Consider the following 11,347-nt stretch of genomic DNA (forward strand, 5'->3'; position numbering starts at 1 on the left):
CATAGTGTACCTTTAAGTTACATAGTGTACCTTTAAGAAACATAGTGTACCTTCAAGTTACATAGTGTACCTTTAAGTTACATAGTGTACCTTTAAGAAACATAGTGTACCTTCAAGTTACATAGTGTACCTTTAAGATACATAGTGTACCTTTAAGAAACATAGTGTACCTTCAAGTTACATAGTGTACCTTTAAGTTACATAGTGTACCTTCAAGTTACATAGTGTACCTTTAAGTTACATAGTGTACCTTTAAGTTACATAGTGTACCTTTAAGTTACATAGTGTACCTTCAAGTTACATAGTGTACCTTTAAGATACATAGTGTACCTTCAAGTTACATAGTGTACCTTTAAGAAACATAGTGTACCTTCAAGTTACATAGTGTACCTTTAAGTTACATAGTGTACCTTTAAGATACATAGTGTACCTTTAAGAAACATAGTGTACCTTCAAGTTACATAGTGTACCTTTAAGATACATAGTGTACCTTTAAGAAACATAGTGTACCTTCAAGTTACATAGTGTACCTTTAAGATACATAGTGTACCTTTAAGGCTTGGTAACGTCTTGATCCACATTAAAGAAGAAATGGTTCAAAATGGACCTCATTTGAACCGTATGATTCTGTTTTAGGCTCGATCTCACACAGGTCACAGTAATAAGTGGACAATTGTAAAGATTATATACACAGATTTATATGAATACTTAAAATAATGACCGAACGTACCTTTTAGTTTCTGGTTTGTCGTCACTTCTGAGCGCGTGTTGGAACTTCCTTTACGACTGCAGTTCCCCCCGTTTCTCACACATTCTCTTTAACTTCCTGTTGTGACATTTCATTTCTTACTTCTAACCGCAGTGTGGTCGACGGGAGTAACAAATGTCAAGCAAAGAAACCCAACTTTATAGCATGAATGTTCCCACAGATGATGAATAACCACAACAAAACATCACATGACACAGACAAGAGAAAGTTTTAAAGATTCATATCAACGCAGCGACGTTCAGTCCAACTTCCATATGTTTGATGAGGATTAAGTTCACCATATTCACGGGTTTGAAGGTACATCATTCAAAAAGCAGGTGCATTACTTTGCAAATGAATAATCGTGCTATTTGTGTCATTTTTGAGACTGGAATCAATCTTTGAACTGTATTTTCTGCATCGGGCTCGAGGTTGAAACAGTCATGAGCAGAAACAACTGCTTCCAGCGTTTTAGAAGACTGTTTTTTTTGAAGTTGCAGTTGTGTGTTTTTAGCGTCGGTACGTTATGATCTGACTGTAACGTGCGCAGACAAAACACAGCAGAGGTTTAACAAGTGTGTGGAGAAAAACAGGCGGATGCTGCATTTTAACGTTTGAATTTGAATTTAACTGTGGTTTTAGACTGGACTCAGCAGAGCAGAATGTGCCGTAAACAGAACTCTTCCTCTTTTGAAACGATGAGGAACTAACTATTTGTTGCACTACTTGAATAAAAAGGTCATTTTGATGGAACTTGGACCATTCAGCTGGTTTGTTTGTCCAGCCCTGGGTCTTATTTATCTTTGAACTTCCTCAGACTACAATGGTGCAGAATGTTTTAATCTCGACCTTCATCTGAGCAGCAAGGAAAGGAAAGAATTACCATCTAAAATAAATCATCATTATCTTGACTATCTTACTGTAAGATGAAACAAGCATAAACGATCTAGTTTTACTCAAATATAAGAAAAAGAGGAGCATTTTCTAACTTGAAATGAGAAAAAAGCCATTGCACTTAAAAGAATGACTAAACTCACTTGTTCTTTTGGAGAGATAAATACAACTAAATCAATCACTTTGAACTTATCGTCTTATTTAAGTTCAGATTGTGGATCAAATTGTCTTTATTTGTCTTGTACCACCTGAACCAGCAGTAATAGTGTAATAGTATGAGAAATATCTGCTTTTTTTGTTTCGAATGCCAATGTTTGGGGTCCAAAAGTCTTTATAAATCCATAAATGAAAAGTACTTTCTTATTATATGATGTAAATAGTGTTATTTGTGTTTTTCTCAACTGGCTCATCATTTAAATCCTGGTGCGATCACAGCAAAGACATGAATAAAACATCACATTTGAATAAAGACACAAAACAGAAACAAACATGTGTCTTTAGTGACATTCTCTCTCCTCATGATCGAGATGAGCCGCATCTGTCGCCGTGACGATCTGTGAGCCTAACGACATGTAAATGAGAGAGAGCTAGAGTGTGCAGGCTCCAGGGCCACGCCCATGGGAAAGTCCATTATGGCACTTAAGACAGCGTGTCCCGTGTGGAGGCCGATTGTGTAATGTGGGCCGTAATGTGGGCCGATTGTGTAATGTGGGCCGTAATGTGGGCCGATTGTGTAATGTGGGCCGTAATGTGGGCCGATTGTGTAATGTGGGCCGTAATGTGGGCCGATTGTGTAATGTGGGCTGTAATGTGGGCCGATTGTGTAATGTGGGCTGTAATGTGTGCCGATTGTGTAATGTGGGCTGTAATGTGGGCCGATTGTGTAATGTGGGCTGTAATGTGGGCCGATTGTGTAATGTGGGCTGTAATGTGTGCCGATTGTGTAATGTGGGCCGTAATGTGGGCCGATTGTGATGTGTAATGTGGGCCGATTGTGAGGTGTAATGTGGGCTGATTGTGATGTGTAACGTGGGCCGTAATGTGGCCCACATTGTGATGCGTGGGCCGCGTGCACGGGGCTGATGAAGCGCTCTATCACATCTCACTCCATCACTTTGTCTCATTACCAGGGGCCCTCATGGGGCCCCTGCAACAGGCTTTTTGCATGTCCTTCAAAATAGATGATGTATTCGTCACCAACATATATATTATAACATGTATTATACATTTAAATGGAAAAGAGTGTACTACGTGAAGTTAAAGGCGCTGCACCTGATTTTGTCTTAACAAGGGCGACGTTAGAAAAACATGAAATGTCACAAATGAAAGAAGCAGAAAAACCTAAATTGTGTTAAATCTCAGTCTCATCCACAAAAGTACAAAGTGCCGTCGTTTGTATGATTCAGAAAAACTAGACGGTCCATCCATCCATTGTCTCCCGCTTGTTCTCTTCAGGGGTCGCGGTGACTGGAGCCTATCCCAGTGACTTTAGACCTTAGGCGGGGCACATCCTGGACAGTGGCCAACTCGTCGCAGGGTCAACACAGAGACACATCATGTGATTGGTCGGTGGGACCGAAGTATGACTAGTTTGCTGCTCTGTGATTGGGTCCAGTCCTGTCCACAGGCCCTAAATGCCGTATGATTGGCCCGTTAACTGCAGACAATTAAACGAGAGCCCAAAAAGAGGGATTCTCAAAAGTTTGTGAACTCACAAAAATTGCGAGAATTCATCTTTGTGTCAAAAATAAGCACAATTCTTTATTAAGATCATTATTTGATGCTCAAATTTGAAAGTTTTCAGGCCAAAATGCAAAGGACAGAAGCTGCAGTTTGTTGTTCCTCTTCCTGTTTGTGTGGCTGCAGAGCCCGGAGCCCACAGAGCCCGGAGCCCCTGCAGTGCCCGGAGCCTGCGGAGTCCGGAGCCCCTGTGGAGCCCTGAGCCCGCAGAGCCCGGAGCCCCTGCAGAGCCCGGAGCCCACAGAGCCCGGAGCCCCTGCAGTGCCCGGAGCCCCTGCAGTGCCCGGAGCCCCTGCGGAGTCCGGAGCCCCTGCGGAGCCCGGAGCCCCTGCGGAGCCCGGAGCCCGCAGAGCCCGGAGCCCACAGAGCCCGGAGCCCCTGCAGTGCCCGGAGCCCCTGCGGAGTCCGGAGCCCCTGCGGAGCCCGGAGCCCCTGCGGAGCCCGGAGCCCGCAGAGCCCGGAGCCCCTGCAGAGCCCGGAGCCCGCAGAGCCCAGAGCCCCTGCGGAGCCCGGAGCCCCTGCGGAGCCCGGAGCCTGCGGAGCCCGGAGCCCCTGCAGAGTCCGGAGCCCGCAGAGCCCGGAGCCCCTGCAGAGCCCGGAGCCCCTGCAGAGCCCGGAGCCCGCAGAGCCCGGAGCCCCTGCAGAGCCCGGAGCCCCTGCAGAGCCCGGAGCCCGCAGAGCCCGGAGCCCCTGCAGTGCCCCGAGCCCCTGCGGAGCCCACAGAGCCCGGAGCCCGCAGAGCCCGGAGCCCCTGCAGTGCCCCGAGCCCCTGCGGAGCCCGGAGCCTGCGGAGCCCGGAGCCCGGAGCCTGCGGAGCCCGGAGGAGCCTGCAGCCCGGAGCCCCCGGAGCCCCCGGAGCCCGGAGCCCGCAGAACGCCGCAGAAGTTACACAAATAAACACGTTCAGATCAAATATTTAGTATTTATTTTGATTGTCATATAAGGTTAAGTTGTAGATCTGGGCAGGAATGCGCGCTTCATGGGTTAAACTTCTCACGAGAACAATATCCACTCAAACAAAACACGTACAACTGACACGAATGCGGTTATTACAAGACAAGATAAGATAAGAACAGCCTTTATTGTCCACACATGGGGACATTTCGGTGTTGCAACACAAAGTCGATAGAGAAGAAAAGAACAGAAAACACTCTTAATAGAAAAAAACTCTTATGGACAAAACTCCTCTGGACAGAACCTCTCATATTCTTAATAGCGAATAGAGAGAAGAAAAAAATTAATTAAAATTGTAAAATAAAAATAAATGAAATAGAAATAAAAATATAAAAATAAGCTGACACAGGACAAAATAATACTAATCATAGTGGTAAAGTAAACACTCTTATTTACAGCAGTTCTATGCACATGAGTGTGACATTATTGCACATGGCATGTCAGTATTGCACATGGGCATGTCAGTATTGCACATGGGTATGACAGTATTGCACATGGGTATGACAGTATTGCACATGGATATGTCAGTATTGCACATGGATATGTCAGTATTGCACATGGGTATGACAGTATTGCACATGGATATGTCAGTATTGCACATGGATATGTCAGTATTGCACATGGGTATGCCAGTATTGCACATGGGTATGACAGTATTGCACATGGGCATGTCAGTATTGCACATGGGTATGACAGTATTGTACATGGGTATGACAGTATTGCACATGGTTAAAGTCAGTATTGCACATGGGTATGCCAGTATTGCACATGGTTAAGTCAGTATTGCACATGGGTATGTCAGTATTGCACATGTCAGTATTGCACATGGGTATGACAGTATTGCACATGGGTATGACAGTATTGCACATGGGTATGACAGTATTGCACATGGATATGTCAGTATTGCACATGGATATGTCAGTATTGCACATGGGTATGCCAGTATTGCACATGGGTATGACAGTATTGCACATGGGCATGTCAGTATTGCACATGGGTATGACAGTATTGCACATGGGTATGACAGTATTGCACATGGTTAAAGTCAGTATTGCACATGGGTATGACAGTATTGCACATGGGTATGACAGTATTGCACATGGGTATGACAGTATAGCACATGGGTATGACAGTATTGCACATGGATATGTCAGTATTGCACATGGATATGTCAGTATTGCACATGGATATGTCAGTATTGCACATGGTTATGACAGTATTGCACATGGGTATGACAGTATTGCACATGGATATGTCAGTATTGCACATGGATATGACAGTATTGCACATGGGTATGACAGTATTGCACATGGTTAAGTCAGTATTGCACATGGGTATGACAGTATTGCACATGGGTATGACAGTATTGCACATGGATATGTCAGTATTGCACATGGATATGACAGTATTGCACATGGGTATGACAGTATTGCACATGGGTATGACAGTATTGCACATGGATATGTCAGTATTGCACATGGATATGTCAGTATTGCACATGGGTATGACAGTATTGCACATGGGTATGACAGTATTGCACATGGATATGTCAGTATTGCACATGGTTATGACAGTATTGCACACGGGTATGACAGTATTGCACATGGATATGTCAGTATTGCACATGGGTATGACAGTATTGCACATGGATATGTCAGTATTGCACATGGGTATGACAGTATTGCACATGGGTATGACAGTATAGCACATGGGTATGACAGTATTGCACATGGATATGTCAGTATTGCACATGGATATGTCAGTATTGCACATGGGTATGACAGTATTGCACATGGGTATGACAGTATTGCACATGGGTATGACAGTATTGCACATGGATATGTCAGTATTGCACATGGATATGTCAGTATTGCACATGGGTATGACAGTATTGCACATGGTTATGACAGTATTGCACACGGGTATGACAGTCATCAGCTCTGTGATCATTCATTTCACCTCCACCATTTCCTCACCTTTTGCAGCCTCACGTTCTGCACTTGTGGAAGTTATTGCACAGTTACTCGCGGCTCCCGTGTGGCACACGACACGACAGGATCACACTCTTATTTAATGGATGGAAGGAGAATTTTCGCACTTGTAAATTGCTTGTGTGTTTTGGTGACCCGGGTCAGGCGGCATGGAACGGCTCACCAAAACCACACTTGTACTTCTCTAAAGGTCAGAGCTTGTAGTCGCCTGGGACACTGATTGTTTGCATGTTTTATTGAGGGGGCGGTGACCTTGATCTTAATACGTGTGAAAATACTTCAAAATGGTAGATTTATTTATGATTGTGAAGTTATGACAAATGGCATTTGAATAACTCTTTTTACTCTATCGACTTTGCAGCAGAATGTAGTTTATTTCTTTGAAGGGTGAATACAATATATATTCAGTCGTTACGTCTGTTATGTTCAAATCTGACCTTGATAAAAACAAAAACTATAGAGCGACATTTTAATATAGTTTTGCATTCTGAGCTCATTTGTAATTGTGACATAATTATGCATAATTACACCATAACAACACTGTAAGCACACTATAATTGTACAATTATTCTATTGTTAGTACACAGTGATAACACCATAATTGCATTGTAAGTACATGTACAAGTACACAAATACATGTAACTGTCATCATAATTTCCCCATAATTAACCACTCCATGATCACATTCTATTGTGCTTCAATAGTTACATAATTATATGTATTATAAGCAAATCCTACAGTACGATATTATCACAACACGTATTTTACAGAATAATATTTATTGCATTATTGTGAAGAGGAACAGAAATGATACTATTTTTCTTTTTAAACTACCTTGACAAACCTTTACTGTCATATTCCACAGAATGAAGATATAAAAGTGCTTAATAATATTATGTTTTCATGTTGTCAGCAGTTATATAGAGCAAATGATCATATACTGTGCGATATATTGTCCATGTCATTGTATATAAGTCACAATGTTTCAGTTATAGTTTCCTTCCTCTTTCTACATCGCTGCTCTCGACTCAAACAGGTGTAAAACGCTGGAACAATGTGCCACATGTATTTGCACGTGAACGTGGACGCTCATGTCATCCATCGTGCTTCAGTTCACTCCAAACCGCACGTGGAAGCAGCAAGAACAACTTTACTCTCCTAAACCCACAGAAGAGGATGATGGTGCACATTCCTCAGACTAAACTCTTCATCCTCCACATTCAATGTAAATAGTGAGAACCTTGAACAGCCGCGTGTGACAGCAACACTCAGCATTTATTTAGAAGAGATCAAAGTCACGCTATTCTCCTCTGGCCTCGCTTTCCCCATCCTCTTCCTCCCTCCTCCTCATCATCATCCCGTCCTATCCCGGTGCACCCTCTCCCTCTCTCTCTCCCTCTCTCTCCTTCATCTCACCTCCAGCCGGCTCCTCGTCCCTCCTCTTTGGATCGCAGAGACCGGAGTGCGTCCTCTTCTCCTCGCTCCCTCTCTTCGTCTCTCCTCTTTCACTACTTTATCTCACTCGTTCACAATCTCTTTTCCTTTTCCTTCCCGTCTCTCCTTTTCTCTCTTCTCTCACTTCTCCCTCGCTCGCTCGCCCGCCACTCTTTGCTCCTCGGCCAGATTATTTCCTGAAGCTTGTCGGGACAAACACTGAAAAAGGTACGTGACTGCGACGCTTTCCAATTCAGAACGACGGGTGTTTGGACAGGAGTTTGTCCGCAGCGAAGGACGCGTTTGTCTGATCCGATCTGATCTGATCTGATTGCATGACACATATGGAGAATTGCAGTAAACGCTGTCACCTCAACAGTAAATGATTCCATGCATAATAATCCGTGCACGTTGGAGAATTGTGCGGCAGAAAAGATCAACTTAATGAAAGAGTGATTTCATCTGGGCATTTGTGCAGCTTCTCTCCTGTAAAAAAAAAAGATGTGAAAGAAATAAAATGAAAATCCCATTCACAAACAGGACCCGAACCGGACGATGTGATTGGCTGCTGGAGTGTATGAGAGAACCCCCCTCCTGCTGCTTCATTGATAATATACAATCCTCTTTTGTCATTGTGAGTCTTTTGTCGTTATAGATCGTTTGTTGCGCTCTGCAGATTATAATTATCTCTGGGTTCGTGCGCCGCGGCAGACATTATAATATAAAAATAAAAAAAACACCCAGATTAACGCGTGTCCACAAGAAGGCGATGGACCTCGGGCGCAATCAAACCGGCCAATTAGAAGGCAGCGTTTGGGGAGAGAAAACGGTTGCAGTTCATTATGTGTTTTATGTGATGTGGAAACACGATGATACTTATTACTGCTGGGAATGTATGGAAATGTACACAATACTGTGAATGCTATTTTTAAATAATGCAACAATTTGATATCGATATCATAAAAAAAGAGCTGATTAAAAATTGAGATGACAAAAAATGATGTTTTTCCTTCTCATTTTGGTCATTATTTCTACAGTGGTCACTACATTTGGCATTTTTTGGTTTTGATAGTGTTTTATAACTAGTGCGTGGAATTTGGGACGTTCACACCTGAATACAAAACTAACCAAACTATGACTAAATCCCTGAACCAAACCAGGTCTAAACAAGGTCAAGCATCAGGTTTTCATCAGGTCCAAGCCAAGACCAGAGTGAAAACAGCTTCAGTGGTTTTACTCCTTCAAGGTCCCACAGCACCATCCGTGTGCAACCATGAGCCGTCCTCGTAAACCCTTCTGTTGTCCCTGTTGTCCCTGTCCCTGTTGTCCCTGTCCCTGTTGTCCCTGTCCCTGTTGTCCCTGTTGTCCCTGTCCCTGTTGTCCCTGTTGTCCTGGCCCCTGTTGTCCCGGCCCCTGTTGTCCCGGCCCCTATTGTCCCTGTTGTCCTGGCCCCTGTTGTCCCGGCCCCTGTTGTCCCGGCCCCTATTGTCCCTGTTGTCCTGGCCCCTGTTGTCCCGACCCCTGTTGTCCCGACCCCTGTTGTCCCTGTCCCTGTTGTCCCGGCCCCTGTTGTCCCTGTCCGTGTTGTCCCGGCCCCTGTTGTCCCTGTCCCTGTTGTCCCGGCCCCTGTTGTCCCTGTTGTCACTGTCCCTGTTGTCCCTGTCCCTGTTGTCCCGGCCCCTGTTGTCCCGGCCCCTGCCTGTTGTCCCGGGCCCTGTTGTCCCGGCCCCTGTTGTCCCGGCCCTGTTGTCCCGACCCCTGTTGTCCCGGCCCCTGTTGTCCCGGCCCCTATTGTCCCTGTTGTCCTGGCCCCTGTTGTCCCGACCCCTGTTGTCCCTGTTGTCCCTGTTGTCCCTGTCCCTGTTGTCCCTGTCCCTGTTGTCCCTGTTGTCCCTGTCCCTGTTGTCCCTGTTGTCCTGGCCCCTGTTGTCCCGGCCCCTGTTGTCCCGGCCCCTATTGTCCCTGTTGTCCTGGCCCCTGTTGTCCCGGCCCCTGTTGTCCCGGCCCCTATTGTCCCTGTTGTCCTGGCCCCTGTTGTCCCGACCCCTGTTGTCCCGACCCCTGTTGTCCCGACCCCTGTTGTCCCTGTCCCTGTTGTCCCGGCCCCTGTTGTCCCTGTCCGTGTTGTCCCGGCCCCTGTTGTCCCGGCCCCTGTTGTCCCTGTTGTCCCGGCCCCTGTTGTCCCTGTCCCTGTTGTCCCTGTCCGTGTTGTCCCGGCCCCTGTTGTCCCGGCCCCTGTTGTCCCTGTTGTCCCGGCCCCTGTTGTCCCGGCCCCTGTTGTCCCTGTTGTCCCGGCCCCTGTTGTCCCTGTCCCTGTTGTCCCTGTCCCTGTTGTCCCGGCCCCTGTTGTCCCGGCCCCTATTGTCCCTGTTGTCCTGGCCCCTGTTGTCCCGGCCCCTGTTGTCCCGGCCCCTATTGTCCCTGTTGTCCTGGCCCCTGTTGTCCCGACCCCTGTTGTCCCGACCCCTGTTGTCCCGACCCCTGTTGTCCCTGTCCCTGTTGTCCCGGCCCCTGTTGTCCCGGCCCCTGTTGTCCCGGCCCCTATTGTCCCTGTTGTCCTGGCCCCTGTTGTCCCGACCCCTGTTGTCCCTGTCCCTGTTGTCCCGGCCCCTGTTGTCCCTGTCCCTGTTGTCCCGGCCCCTGTTGTCCCTGTCCGTGTTGTCCCGGCCCCTGTTGTCCCGGCCCCTGTTGTCCCTGTCCCTGTTGTCCCGGCCCCTGTTGTCCCTGTTGTCACTGTCCCTGTTGTCCCTGTCCCTGTTGTCCCGGCCCCTGTTGTCCCGCCCCCTGTTGTCCCGGCCCCTATTGTCCCTGTTGTCCTGGCCCCTGTTGTCCCGACCCCTGTTGTCCCTGTTGTCCCTGTTGTCCACGGGAGCAAATCTGTGCCGCTCTTGACGGGACTCGAGGGTGAAACAGCTCCGGAGCCAGAGCTGGAGCCGGGGAGGATTTACCGCTGACCAGGGCGTGGCCCGCCGGACACTCGCTCTGAAGAAGTAAAAGTTGAAAGGTTATATCGGGGTCCCAGGGAGCTGCGGAGAACAGGGAAAAGTGTTTTTAAAGCGTGCGTTTAGTGGCGAGCGTCGCTGCAGTCGTCGCGCTGCAGTTAAAGACGCACACACTTGTCTCCATGGAGATGCTTTGCCCCGGAATGTTCCACAGTATGGCATTAGTTACAGGTCAGAGCTGTGGAGAGGCTTATGATACAAATGCTATGTCTGAGCTGTACGTTTAATGCCGTAGTGTGGGACATTCCAAGCAAAGTAATAACATCTCCATGGAGACGAGTTATTATTACTAAAGTTAAGCGGAATTCATTTTTGTTTTAGGTTGGATGCCAAATGAGCTATTTCATAGAGCTGGAGCTTTGGTTAGAGACACTGCTCCTTGCTTGTGGTCTTTGTGGAATGTTGGGAGTGAACCTGAACCTGATTTCAGAACATGCATTTTACATGAGCAGCTCTGACCACAACCGCAGCTCTGACCACAACAACCGCAGCTCTGACCACAACCGCAGCTCTGACCACAACAACCGCAGCTCTGACCACAACAACCGCAGCTCTGACCACAACCGCAGCTCTGACCACAACAA

The 11,347-nt window shown here is 46.9% G+C and overlaps 1 protein-coding gene across 2 annotated transcripts in view; it reads left to right on the forward strand.

Moving 5' to 3' along the window:
- Positions 1 to 7,765: 7,765 nt before the first annotated feature.
- pvalb6 (parvalbumin 6) overlaps positions 7,766 to 11,347 on the forward strand; it is a 70,795-nt gene continuing 67,213 nt past the window's right edge. The window contains exon 1 of one of the 2 annotated variants that reach the window (XM_072443790.1): positions 7,766 to 7,989. The gene's annotated coding sequence lies outside the window, so the exon portion shown is untranslated. The remainder of the gene's footprint in view (positions 7,990 to 11,347) is intronic. The other variant, XM_072443792.1, reaches the window with a different exon arrangement.

The sequence above is a fragment of the Eucyclogobius newberryi genome, unplaced genomic scaffold (genome assembly GCF_026437365.1).
Source record: "Eucyclogobius newberryi isolate DKJ021-1_F unplaced genomic scaffold, fEucNew1.0.hap1 SCAF_13, whole genome shotgun sequence".
Lineage (NCBI taxonomy): Eukaryota > Metazoa > Chordata > Actinopteri > Gobiiformes > Gobiidae > Eucyclogobius > Eucyclogobius newberryi.